The sequence below is a fragment of the Macaca fascicularis genome, chromosome 8, assembly GCF_037993035.2.
Source record: "Macaca fascicularis isolate 582-1 chromosome 8, T2T-MFA8v1.1".
NCBI lineage: Eukaryota > Metazoa > Chordata > Mammalia > Primates > Cercopithecidae > Macaca > Macaca fascicularis.
This window is the reverse complement of record NC_088382.1, coordinates 58,702,398-58,715,637: the sequence shown is the minus strand read 5'-3', so window position 1 is coordinate 58,715,637 and position 13,240 is coordinate 58,702,398. Positions and strand designations below refer to the sequence as shown.

The following is a 13,240-nucleotide window of genomic DNA, read 5'->3' as shown; positions in this document are numbered from 1 at the left end:
TCTGTAATCCGATGGTTAATAAAACTGGTTGGAGAATAAATATCAAGAAGACAGTGAGCTCACAAGCATTCACACGCTTGCCTTCCTGGAGTGCTTTGGTCTCCAAACCCAGATCCTCATAACAACCAAAAAACAAGATCAAAATATAATTAAATTGGACATACAGATTTTCTAACATCTTATAAAGAACATCGAGGAAATATTTCAAGCACCAAAAAAACTCGCAAGGTAAATAAGAGTATTTCCTTTCAACCCCCATTTTTCTTTTCCTATTATTAGTCACAGTGCACAAAGATAATTCCAAAACTTTATTTGTATAATGTAGTTGGTTTACCCAAATGTGAGGGTGTCTCATTCAGCATATTTTATCAACCAAAATATGTAAAAGTCTACAATATTTGCACAGAACAGAACCACAGTTTGTGGAAGATATTTCTTTGGTTTGGGGCCTGGCTGTTAAATTTTCTCCCCAGTTTTTTCTCAATTTTCTGTTTATTGTACCTAGCTCTATCAATTAATTTCCCATAGATGTAGGTAATGAAAAGACATGTAGGTAATGAAAAGAAAAGTCATAATTTGGTGTCTTCATTATTGAGGAAAATGATGGTGATTGAATTGAATGGATCTCTCATTCAACCCAGGGGCATTTGCAGCAATTCTGATTGCTTTATTCACCTGTCCCAAAAAGGACAACACATCGGAAGGGAACTTAAAAGTGGCCCCAGGGGCTACCTGCGTCGAGATCTACAATGATGCCACCTTGCTGTGGGAGCTAAATTTGAAAGCAGCCTTTACTCCAGATGCATCCTGCTTCCAGGCCCAGGACAGGTTTCTAGACAGCTGAACTAGAAAGTAAGCAGTTGTCTCTAGAACACCAGCAGTCCCATCTGCAGCCCTGAGCCTGCCTCCACTTTGCCTCTGACCACACTGAGCCTTGCCTCTCCTCTCAGTGTCTAACCACTATCTGCACGCATTCCTGTCTCCTTTGGTTGGAACCCAACTTCCTTTACTGAGAGAAATTACACCAGGTTTCACTGTGTCTTCCCAGTATCACCCCAAAACTTTTAGCACTGGAAATTTTACATAAACACCCGCACTCAGAATTTTACATTTTATGCAATTAATTTAGCATACACTTAACTAAGTCTCTTAGAAAAATATTCCTGTGTTATTGCACTTTAAATGGCAATTCTAATGTTTACATCAAAGCCCCTTTTAAAGAATTTCCAGTGAGCATGTGTGTGTGATATCTTGAGTGTCAGGAACTCCTTCCCAATGTCTTTGCTGTCCCGTCAGGCTCACAGGTACCAACAACATCCTAATAACGTGTCAGTGTTCTTCACAGTCAAAGGAAGAAGAAGGACTGGTGTCAGTATCATAAGATCCACAGAGTCGCAAGCCTACTCCATTTCGTGCTTAGGGACACCAGATTTTTTCAACTTTGAACAAAAATGAAGCAATGGAAATGGAATCATACAAGAAGTGAATTTTGTTGCAGAATGAGCTAATGACAATGCCTGTCCTGTGTACCCTGAGATATGCATGATTTTTCTCCTTTTAGGAATTTTAAGCAGGTCTGCTTGTTTCTTTTCCTCTGGAGCTTGGCGCTGCTGCCCATGATCACGGTCCCTCTGCACATCCTCCCTTCCTGTACAGTCCCTGCCACCTGTGACAAATGCTGTTCAACTTCTTTACAACTGTAAGCAACAAACAGAAATATTTAGAGTCACCTCAAGTCTTTTTCAATTATATTTTTAAAAATGAGAGAGAGGTGGGGGAGGAAGAGATCCATAAACCTCGGGACAATCGTCTTCCTATTTCTTGGAAACCTGAGATTTGTTCATGAAACACGGAGATCCACCTGAAGTCTCCTGAAGTCTTCCCTGCTGCCCACTGTATCCTCTTACATCCTTCTCTTCTGTCAGAATTGCATTGATTATGATTCAGACTATACCCACATTTACAACTGATTTTAGAAGTTTTAACTAAACAGAATCTCAGTTCTGTTTTCAGAAAAGTTGTTATTGTATGATATCAAGCAGTGTAGTTAGAATTCTTAAGAAATGAAAGACAAAAGATTCATAAAATCATAAAAAAAGAAATAGATGTTAACACCCTTCCACTGTCAAACTGGTATGGATCATTGTGTTAGTCCTACAAACTCAGATTCTCTCAAAATTGAAATAAGTTCCCATCACTTTATTTCTCTTGATGCTTGGAGAGAAATTGTCCAATATTTCTGGACATGGGAGGAAGGAACAGGTGTCTGAAGCCCAGAGGGACATGTAGTGCTGAGTTTCTCTTTTTAAGTTAACAGGAAAATTACACCACTGGAAACTGACTTCAGCAGCATGCAAGACAGCATCACAGAGAGTCCAACTTGCTTTAGGAGAAACCAAGGTAAAAATGTTTCCAAAACAGTTTCCTTCATTTTAGATGGATGTAGGACTGCTATGCCTGCAGTGAAGCAGAAAATAAAGTTAATAATGAGAAAGTTAAACAAAGATTAAAATGATCCAACAGGGGCATATGGTCCCAATGTGTGATAATATTTTGCAGATGTGGAGACTCAGATGAGCTGTTCAGGTGACTCAGGTCAATATGGGCTTCCATCCAATGGCATCTGGACATCAGTCAGCAGTCACTCTCATGTCTCCATGGTGTGCCCACCAATGGACTAGGCCTTGGATTCCAATATTGCTCCAGAAATGAAACACTGCAGGCTTCATGCCACATAAACCATACTGCAGAAGTAAAAGAGTCAGTTGAACAGCCTAGCTGCCCACCACATGCCAAACACGTTCCTGGGCACCAGGGCACAAAGGTAAACAATGCTGGCTTCCCATTTTAGGAGAACTCACAGTAGGATTGAATCCACAGTAAGCCTGGAGGGTTATGATTGGGTCCCTAGGAAAGAATCGGTGTGGGGACTTCCATAGATACCCTCAGAGCTGAAAATCACCTTCTTTCTCTTGCACTTTCCAGAATAGAAACTAAAAAGGAATGTGAAGCTTCAAAACACAGATACACACTTTTTTTCTCTGATGGATCTGAGGGCATCTTTCCACTGCCTTGGAAGTGGAAATGGACACAGCACTTGTACAGGGACCAATCTTAGGGCGGAATAAAGAGCAGGCCTGGGAAACTTGGCCCAGCCAGTCTGGGGACCACTGACACGCAAGTGTTCACAGTACCAGGAAAGGCCTGTCAAAAGGTGGGTGCACCTCATCTCTGGTCAGTGGTCAGGCTGTCCGATGCATGGGAGGATGTTTAGCAGCATCCCACAATGTTTTCCAGAATCAATTCTGACGACCCAAATGTCTCCCAGCAAGGCCAAGTGTACCCAGGGGGCAGACCTGTCCTGGCTGAGAGCCCCTGGCTCAAGCACACGGCATTAGGCCTCTGAAGTCACTACGCTGATGGACCCCAGTCATGCTGGCCTGGAGAGGACACCATGGGGACTTGCCTCTCCCTCCTACTCCACTCTAAAGTGAAGAAAAGGCTATGCCCCGACTGCTGCCGGCAGCCATCTGCCCCTGCAAACTGACCAGCTCCACCTGCCGGGTAGGAACACTGAGGCAGCAAATCGGGCAACAGGAAATGACCTGTGGGCACCCGGGAATGCTGTCCAGTCTCTCCAGTTCCCGTTACGTGAGGTGAGGGCATTTCTTGGTCAAGCCAGTTTGTGTAAGCAAGTCCTGTCACTTGCTGGTGAAGCCATATTAAATGACGAGCGGTAAATCCAAGGAGGGCCGTGGCATGCATGGGTCTGTGTCAGTTGGATGGGTCTGCAAAGGCTGGATTCACCCAAGGCCAAGGCTCTCCGTCTGTGTCCAGCCTCTGCCAGACTCAATGTTTAGCAGGCAGTGCATCCCAAACCTCCCCCAACCCCCAACCTGAGTGCCTGGCACCCTTTACAAATCTGCTCCTCTCGGTCTTCCCCATCTCTGTAAATGGCAGCTCCATTCTGTGAGGTGCTCAGGCCACACACACACGACTCCTCTCTCTCCCCAGTGCTGTTGTCTCATCTTCAAAATGTATTTAGAATCCTTGACCCAAGCTCCCACTTTGGGCCAAACCAACATTGTCTTTGTTAAGTCTATTCCTAAAGCCCATAAATAGTCTCCCTCTACCCACAGAGCAGTTTCAGTGACCCTGCTGAAAACACATGGCACTGAATACAATGTGATATTTCAAATAGACAAGAGAACAAAAAAGAGACACTAGTGAAATAGCTAGTGAAACCTCAACATCTGTAATTAAGTCAGTCATAACCAACGTTAATTTCTTAGTTTTGAAAAATGTACTGTGCTTATGTAAAATATGTACATTAAAGGAAGCCAGGTGAAGGGTTTATAGTAACTCTCCATACCTCGTTTTGTAACTTTTCTGTAAATCTGAAATTAATCCAAAAGAAAAGTTTTAAATATTAAAAAGAATGTTACATAATGACACTTCTCTGTAGAGAGTTCTCCAGCAGCACCTCATTGATGCAGAATCAAGACCCAGTCCCTCACAGTCACGCCCAAGACCTCCTGCAGTGTGGCCTCCACGTCCATTCTGACCACATCCCCCACTGAGGCACGCTGCTCCAGGCACAGTGGCCACTCCTGCACTTCAGTAGCCAGGCTTGCACTTGCACATGGTGGTGTCTCTAGCAGCTGCAGGAAAGGAGCTGCAGATGGAGAATAGGGAAGGCAAGAGAAGGGAGAGGATGCTTGTAGTGCAAGATGTGCAAGTGAAGTTGGCTCCCTGTGGAAGCAGACCTCCCTGTTACAACTGTATACACTCTGGTACGGGAGGGAATCCGATCTGATTCCACCCCTCCTTTCCCCCTGTTGACGGCATGGGCTTGTGTGCCTGCGTCCTGCATTCAACGACTGGTGAACTCTGTAGACTTTAGCAAACCTCGGCAAGTCCCACTCCAAAGTACTCTCCTGTCTCCCTCTCCCACTTTCCTTTTGTCTTTACTGAATGTCGCTGCTCAATGAGTCTGGCTGGCCAGCCCATCTGAAATAGCACCACCACCCCTACACTGCTCTCCCTGCTGCGCATCACTGTGCCTCATAGCACAGAGCACTTTCTGATTCACTGTGTTCCTATTTACCATGATCATCGTCTGTCTCACTCACTGGAACAGCAGGTCTGTGAGGGAAGACAGTTCCGTTTGTCTTGCTCACGGCTACCCAGGATCTAAAATAGTGCCTGGCACTTAGAAGCCGTATCTGCTGAATGAATGAATTAATGATTTAATGAATACGTGTTGGTAGTATTTTGCTAACTAAACTTGTTATCACAGTTCTGTGACAAAAGTAGTAGTCCTACATTTAATGCATATCCGGAAATTCTGGGAAAGGAGATCATCATCTGGCTACAGTCAGGGAAATACCTGGAGGAATTCATGTAAAAATCTCTCATGGGAGTTAAATGTGCGGAAGTGCTTCCAAACATATACTTTAAATGCTTGTATAAATGCCAGTTAGTTTGATTTTCTTCTTTCTTGCTCTCAATATACTTGTCTCTAAGATAAGTATATGGAAGTCCAATCCTAAGACGCAAAGATACACAATCTCTTAGGCACTCCTCAAGCATCTGGGACTAAATTACAACTGTATAGACTCTGGTACAAGAGGGAATCTGATCTGATTCCCTTAAAAGTAGAAAATTGTGGCCGGGGGCGGTGGCTCACGCCTGTAATCCCAGCACTTTGGGAGGCCGAGACGGGCGGATCACGAGGTCAGGAGATCAAGACCATCCTGGCTAACCCGGTGAAACCCCGTCTCTACTAAAAAATACAAAAAACTAGCCGGGCGAGGTGGCGGGCACCTATAGTCCCAGCTACTCGGGAGGTTGAGGCAGGAGAATGGTGGGAACCCGGGAGGCGGAGCTTGCAGTGAGCTGAGATCCGGCCACTGCACTCCAGCCTGGGCGACAGAGCGAGACTCCGTCTCAAAAAAAAAAAAAAAAAAAAAGTAGAAAATTGTAAAATCAACCCAAGTGTCTAGAATTCGCAGGCAGAACCTTGATTCTCCTAGATTCCACAGATGAAACAATAAAGCAAACAACGTGCCTTGGAGACTAGGGAGGCCAGTTTCCATGGAGAGCCAGCTTCACTCGCCCCTCTCAGCAGTCTTCTCCCTTCTCTTGCCTTTTCTCTTCATCTGCAGCTCCTTTCCTGCAGCTGCTAGAGACACCACCAAGTGTCTTTGCCACCCCTCCTTTCCCCCTGTTGACAGCACGAGCTTGCATGCCTGGGTCTTGCATTCAATGACTGGTGAACAGTGTGAACTTTAGCAAACCTCGGCAATTCTAGACCTCCCTTTATTCTCTGTCAATGGTGTGGTATCTCATAGGCTGAGGAAGCCAGTGTTGAAAAGTGTGAAGATGTGAAGAATGGTGTTTCCATTGTTCCTGTCTCTTGTCCCTGTCTCTCTCTCTCTGTGTTGTTTTGTCCTCTCTTAATGGAATGCTCTCTTTCTTTTCCAGTTCCTCCTCTCCTGCATGCAGTTAAGCCAAGCATGACTTCTCATGTAATTATGCTTAGCTATTCCTAGATTTTAGTGGAAGCAAAAGGACAAGAGGAGAAAGAGATGGTAGAAACAGTATTTAAGAAGTATTGTGTCTCACCTGCAATTAAATTTTGGAAATAAAATCATATTTTAACAAGTTTCTCATTAAGAAGTCATGGAATTGGAGACAGAAAGCAAAGGTCTGGGCTATGTTAGCATTATGGTGGAATTCACAAGACAAGATCCCATCCTCACCATTTCGACAGTGGCTCTGGTGTTGTCCTTTCGTAAACAGAAAGAAGATTAGGAGACAAGACAAAGGCATGTCTGCAGCCCTTAAGAGAATAGAATTAGAACTCAGAGTATCCAGGTCACATGTCTGAGTGTAACAAGTTCCCATCATTTCTAGCATGTCTTGGAGACGTAGATGCATGACAAGCGACCCTATGAGATCTGGGCTCCATTCAGAGCTGAATCTTTAGTAAAAGTCAACCCTTACATTCTCTTTTCCCAGAATAAGCTTCACCTTGGGCTCCTCTCCAGCCTGCTCATGTGTTTCTCTTGACACTGGGGGGTCACAGTCAACGTTTCCCTTCATGTTGGTGCATCCTCTTTTGACCCCTAGTTTCCATCCTCTCATCTCCCTCATGGATTCCCTCACAGCCTTGCAATGCATGCATGTACCTGCCTGACCCTGGTTCAGCATGCAGCATTGTCTCCTCTTGACTTAAGGTGTCTTGAGCGTCAGATAGACCTGAGATCATTCTAAATAGGAAGCATCTTTCAAAGCAGGTGTTAACAACGTCTTTGCTTCTATTCCCCACTCATACAAGAGCACCCGACTCAGCCAGTGGCTCAGAAAGGGGATATGGAGTCCTGCACTTGAGAAGGTGACATTCTGCCAGAGGCCACCATGGAAGCACCTCTGAGGATGACTTTTTATTCCCCAAGCAGGTGCCCTGGATTGCCAAGCCACATGTGGGCAGAAGCAGCCTTTTCTCTGAGCTGTGAGGAGAGTCTGTGTGCACCCACTTCAGGAGGAGGACTTCCCCACCTGGTTCACCGGAAGGTGGGTGAGGTAGATGCAGTGGGGCTGCCCCACACGTCTTGTCTCAGCCTCAGGCAAGAGGATATGGCCACTTTTTGTTACCACGGACATCTCAGTAACAACCCTTTTTCTTTTCTTAAGAATCCTCAAGTAGGCTTGTTTTCCTTTGTCATAATATCTTTCACACGCATTTCTACACAAAATATACTTAACACTTTCATGTGAAATGATTGAACGGCACCAGCTATATAAGCTTGCTTACTTTCTAGGCTAAATGTGGGCAGTCAATGAAAAAAGTCTAGGCAGCACCAAAATCTGTTCTCACTGCTTTTCACTTGTTTTCAAGGCTTATTCTCAAATTACAAGTCTTCCATGCCCATTTATTTTTAACATTTCTGAAATCAAGATTGACCTAGGAAATCATATGTTATCACTGCTCGAGAGAATATTAGGAGCTGTTCCCCCAGCCCCTCTGTGATGAGTGATGGGTCGAGGGGTTTCTCTCAGGACACGTGTCTTTTACCTGTGCACCACCTCCCCGCTGTGGGAGGAGGCTCAGCCTCCTGTGGTGCGTCCACAGGTCCAGCAGCCAGCTCTGGCATCAGGAAGCCTGTCCAGCTTTAGAGCAGGCTGAGAATGCTTAGCCTCCAGCTCCAATCTGAAGTTCAAATCAGAGGCTGCTGGTGATCTTTGGTCTTGACTCCCAGGGTGCTCCGGAAGTGGCAGTCCTGGTCATATCATGCTTACTGGGTGTTGGTCTGTCTTCACTTTTTTGTTTTGTTTTTGAAAATGGAGCTTGATCACCTCTGAGCTGCTCTTCAGACTGACCCCCAGGGCATGTCTGCCGGCAGAATAAACAGCCCAGCCAGCTGCAGCCCTGGACCCACCCTTACAGTGCCCATGGGCATCATCTGAGACCACATCACCTTCTGGAATGTGCGGCACCACCTCAAACCCTTCATGCAGGTGACCACGGGTCCTGGCCTCCTGGGTGCACATTCCTTCATCCATGAAGAAGCAGGTCCGGATTTTCAGGTGGGTCTATCCCTGTTCTCCATGTCCTAGCTTGCTCCTAGCCAAGCACCGAGACAGCGGCGTCTTTTACAGGCACCTCAGGTCATTGTGGTACCTGGAGATGAGCTCACCTTGGCATTACAGGTGGGGGCCTAGTCCATCTGGGCCTTCATTTTCTTTAAAAAATATTTTTAATTTTTTTCCTTGAAGAGTTAACACTCTTTACAATCAAGCTTCTGAAAAAAATATATAAAACATTAAAAGTAGGATTTTCCCCACAACAATCATTACTTAATATACCTTTTCAACTTTTAAGATTTACCCTCTTATAATTAAAGACGGACATGGAGATGATGGTAGAAACAAATGAGACGGTTGACCAAGTCTTCCCCCGTCTCCCACCCTTGTGCAACTTTGAACAGATGGCCTGGAAGGGCTCAGGTGAATCTCTCAGCCCAGACAGCTCCCGTTCGCATCAGAACAAAACCTTAAGACCTTTCTTCCTCTGTCGTGCTGCAATTGCCATGACCTCTCATACGGTAGGTTTCTAGGTGTTCCTTCTAACAATCGCCTCCCATTTTTACTTTGAATTGTCTCTTGAACATTCTGCCATTGTGCTTTGTAAGACCCAGAAAACAAAGATACATTGTTGAGAAGTGCAGGGCTCTGAAGACCCAGAAGAGGAGATGGGGAGAAGCAGACTTTAGGAAAAGGAAATCAACCTGGAGCAGAAGCAACAGAAGAGGGTGGGGACCTTCAAAACACGAACTAAGATGTATTCCATCAAACCCCCTTCCACGAACTTATTGACAAGAAGTCCTAAGTTGAAAAACTGCTTTTCAAACATTAATGATCATGGCAGAACACACAATAAACAGCCAGGTGACTGGCCAGGAGTCACAGGGGAAAAAAGAAACCATTTTCATGACCCTTTCAGTGTGGCTCAGCAACAAAAGTGCCCCCTTGAGGTCCAGACCACAATGCAAAGTACAACTGAAGACTCCACATCTATCGGGGGGCACAGCTTTTCGAAGGCTGCACTCTCCTCTTCCCGCTGTCTTTCTCTCGCCTTCTTTAATATTCCACAAAACTAATTATAATAATGACTTGGATCAAGTCATGCAAAATTGCATGTTTCAAGTTCTACTTCCTGAATATAAACCCCTACCTTGTGCAAGAAAAGAAGGAATGGATACTCCTTCCCTTTGTTTAACTAATTCACCATCAACAAGTCAAGCAAAAACAAAACAGATTCAGTGTACAGAATATACTAAAAGGATACTGCCTCAAAAGTACAATCATCTTTAAGAGTATATTTTGAAGGCGATTGCCTCTGTTTTCATTTAAAATGCAAACTTGATTTTGAAAGAAAAGCCTAAGATAGAGAAGCACTGCCTAGAGTCGTGGGGAAGAGGCCATCCCAGGACTGGCACTGCAGCTAACCCGTCAGTGCTCCTCCCTGCCAGACCCCTGTGCTGCTCTCCACCTCCGCTGAGCCCTGCGGCTGTGTCCTCATGCCACGCCCTGCAGTGCCTGCACGTCCTCTGTGCCTGTGCTCAGAGCTCCTTGGATGTCTCTGGTTACTAGTTGCTATTTCTGACATCCCCAACTCCAGCCCCTGCTATTCATCAAGGTCTGAGTGTTCCTCTGAAAACTGCCTACCTTCTGCTCTGGCCAGAGTTTCCTCCAGTCCTTTCAGCAGCGAGACCTGATGCTGGAGCCCAGCTCTGCTCAACTGTGTGACAGGCCTCGGTTTCCGCATGTGTGCAACTGGACTAACACAAACTCATTGGACCTTGTGGGATTACATACGTTGTATAGAAAACACCAAGAACAGAGACTTTTGGTAAATGTTCATTCCCCTTTTTCCTACGCCCCTGCTGGCCCTTTCTCCTCCCAGAGTCCAGGGCCAGCTTTTCTGCCTTCCTAGCTCCATTGCTCCTCCCTCCAGGGTACAAGGCCCTCCAGTCACAACGAGGCTAGTGGAGGGGCCGGGAAAGCCCCTGAGGGCCGGCGCACTAATGCACAGGTGATGGTGGAGCAGAGGAAGGGGGGTCTGGAGCAAGAGCCTGGCCTGACCTGGGCCCAGCCTCCCAGCTGCCGGCCTTTGTTGCCTCCCTCTGTGCAGAAGAATCTGCACCTGGAAAGTGCTTCCACTAACACCAGTGCCTCCTCTCTCCCGGAGTTAGCATTGAGATGGAAGAAGAACACGAATCCGGACGCACACTGCAGGTGGCAGGCATTGTACAAATGCAGGAATCATTCCTTAGACTGGATCTTCTCCACACAGTAAGAAAAGTGGCTCTTACACTGAGGCGGAAAGCACCACTCAGGACTGGGTGGCTCTGGGGCCTGGACCCAGCCCTCCCCAAGTGAGCGGAGCACACACCGATGACAACCCGCTCTTGCCAGACGCACCCCTGCGGACATCCCAGCGGCAGGCTGCCTGGACAGATTTGGGAACCAAACAGCGGGTGGTGACTGCCTGGCTCAGCAGCAGATCCCCAGAGCTTGGATCACCTCCAGGAATCTGGCTCCAACCAGGTGATCTTTCCACCTTATCATAATCTGTTTATCTCTGCCACTATAATCTCATTAAATGCTAAATGAAGCATTTCATTCCACTCAAAACGCCTCAGTAAGGAAGCCGAGCTTTGTTTTATCCTTAACAACTGGGCTGCTATAATTCTTTGGAATAATTTGGTCCTCTTTGGTTCCCTTTGGCACTTTGAGATCACAGAAGGAAAGAGTCCAAAGCTGTTCATTTAAAAGTGAATATTGTTCCAGCCATCCCAAGCCATTTCCTTTAAAAACAGATCAATAACCTGAAAGAACAGATTGCACCTTGGCACCTCTGGCCTCTGTGTGCTCCAAACAGCATGTGCAGCCACAGGGGGTCAGAAGGGCTCCCACCTGCCCATCCCCCGCCCCACATCCCCTGGCTGGTGTCCTGCCCACCTGCCATGTGTCCCCTCAACCCACCACTCACTGCCCCACAGCCACCCACCTCAACCTGCACTCCCCACACCCAGGCGGGTGTCCCCCCACTATCACACGTCCCTTCATCTCCTCCATCTGCCCTGCCACCTGCTGTGGGTCTGTGACCCCTTCCTGTTGCACAGCCCACCTGTCGGTTCCTGACTGCCCCTTCTGTTCTCTCCTCTCCCACTAGGTCATGGCCGGGATCGCTTTCAGGTCTGACTCATCCGCCTCACTGTCTGGCAGTCTCCCCCTGGCCAGGCTCCACCGGGAAGCAGCTTCCGCCCACACTCTCTGGACGTTCTGGCATGTCCTGCTCTGTGGCCCACGCCTGAGCTGCCCTCGCTGGGCTGCCTGACAGGGTGATTTGGTGCTGCTAAGAGAATCCGCCACCTGCTTCAGGCTTGAGCTTCTCGGTCAGCTGTTCACTCCATCTGCTTAGAAACCCGGAGTCTGCTCCCCCAGAATTCTCTCCCTTTGTCACCGTGTCTAATCTCTAACGTCAGAGCCATGGCTCAGGCCCAAATGCAAAACTACTGGATATTTGATGTCCTCTGAAAATAAGAGTATTTAAATGTTGTAGAGTGTTGGGCACCAACCTGCCTGTGCACACCGCGGTCATCAGAGTTCCCAGAGTGGGGTCTAGGCCTTCCTGTGTTCACTGAGAAGCTGTCCACGAGAAACTCAGATGGTGAGGCTGGTGAGGAAGGAGAAGCTGGCTTGATGCTCTACAGAGAAAGGAAAGGAAGGGGGAAAAGACGAAAGAAGCCCTGCTGGGCAGAGGTGTAAGGAGCAAGCATGAGGGAGGAGAGAGAGAGTTAGGAAAAGGATTAAATACAGGAGCTAGGATTATTTTAAAATAAAATAAATACATTTCAGGGGATTGCCCCTGTTTCCAATTTAGAGCAAAAAGTGTATGAAAACATTCAATTTACTAAGCACTATTTCTATACTCTAACTTTTTAAAAACCATGCAATCAGAGGCTATACTCTTTGGCATCTTCGATAAAGAGTAAACGCGTGGCTTTATCCTTTTTTTTTTTTTTTTGAGACAGAGTCTCACTCTGATGCCCAGGCTGGAGTGCAGTGGCATGATCTCGGCTCACTGCAACCTCCGCCTCCCGGGTTCAAGTGATTCTCCTGCCTCAGGCTCCTGAGTAGCTGGGATTACAGGTGCCCACCACCACACCAAGCTCATTTTTGTATTTTTAGTAGAGACAGGGTTTCACCATGTTAGCCAGGCTGGTATCAAACTGCTGACCTCATGTGATCCGCCCGCCTCAGCCTCCCAGAGTGCTGGGATTACAGGCATGAGCCACCACGCCCAGCCACAGCTTTATCTTAAAGGCGAGCATCCCCATGGCTCACATGCGAGACAGAGGATTTGCTCTGGCCCCCAAATGTGTGTCTGGGCGCTTCCAGGCACCCCCAGCAGTAGTGACAGACACAGGGCTGTCACAGTGCAGGCACAGCTGAGGAAAGCCTGACTTCCCCCTTACATGCTGAGTGGACAAATGCCTCTCCAGAATCACAGCACCTGCCAACAACAGTGGTCACATTAGCACCAAGCCCAGAGTCACCCTCGACTTACTTTTTATGGGCTTGCAGAAGCCCAGGGTAATCAATCTCAAGAATAGACAGAACATGACTGGTTTTCCTCACACCCAGGCAGCAGGCCCAACCCTCGCCC

General features: G+C 47.0%; 1 long non-coding RNA gene across 1 annotated transcript; it reads right to left on the bottom strand.

The window, feature by feature from the left end:
• Positions 1-298: 298 nt before the first annotated feature.
• On the bottom strand, positions 299-12,005 carry LOC141407514 (uncharacterized). Its single transcript, XR_012416918.1, has 2 exons — positions 11,699-12,005; positions 299-2,457 (listed from the first exon to the last, which is right to left on the bottom strand). It is a non-coding gene; the product is annotated as an uncharacterized lncRNA (long non-coding RNA).
• Positions 12,006-13,240: the final 1,235 nt, after the last annotated feature.